General features: G+C 39.8%; 1 pseudogene; it reads left to right on the forward strand.

The window, feature by feature from the left end:
- Window positions 1-309: 309 nt before the first annotated feature.
- On the forward strand, window positions 310-397 carry LOC142218983 (U6 spliceosomal RNA; annotated as a pseudogene).
- The last annotated feature ends 425 nt before the right edge of the window (window positions 398-822 follow it).

An 822-nucleotide genomic window follows, 5' to 3' on the forward strand; every position in this document is an offset into this window, starting at 1 on the left:
TTCATCCGGTGGACCAGTACACTTTGATGGCTACCTAGCATAGCTTAAACAAAATCACTTTAAAAGCTGCGGGGCCAATAGCTGCTTGGTGAATGGTGATGAATCTGAGATCACATAATACTTCTCAATAGACCTCCTGTTTGCACAGCAATCTATGCTAGAAAAAAAAAGTCAAACTGTGATCGTGTGAAGACACTATGAGTAGACAACTATTAATAGTGAAGAGATGGATGGTCTTTCAGTCAATATAATGACCCAAAAACAAAATCACCGGAGTGTCGCTTTAAATATGTACATCCACCTTAACTAGTAATTATGCACATTTACTAAAATTGGAACAATAGCATGGCCCCTGTGCAAGGATGACCCGCAAATTTGTGAAGCGTTCCATAAAGAAAAAAAAGATGCCCATGAATCTTATATTCACAGACATACACTGTAAGGCTAGGTTCACACCTGCATCCGGTCTCTGCTTGGGAATTCCATTCCTTGTTCCACTTTAAAAACACAAAGAGACTTTTCTCTCTGCATTTTTTCCAACCATTTCGAGTGGAAACTGGGCGGAAACCTAGCGGACCCCATTATAGGCTGTGGGGTCCGCAGGTTTCCGAGGATAACTGCTTTTTTAAGCAGATAAGATTTCCGTTTGGGGGGTCCCCAAGTGAACCCCCAAGCGGAAGCCCAAATGCAGGTGTGAGCCTAGCGTTATATAGTGGTATGTCAGTATATTGTATTAAAATATTACATAAAATAAAAGTTCCTTTATAGGTTGTTGCTACATTTTTTCAAAGAAATTCCACAAATGCTTTTTTAAATCCATTT

This window comes from Leptodactylus fuscus, chromosome 9 (genome assembly GCF_031893055.1).
Source record: "Leptodactylus fuscus isolate aLepFus1 chromosome 9, aLepFus1.hap2, whole genome shotgun sequence".
Classification (NCBI taxonomy): domain Eukaryota; kingdom Metazoa; phylum Chordata; class Amphibia; order Anura; family Leptodactylidae; genus Leptodactylus; species Leptodactylus fuscus.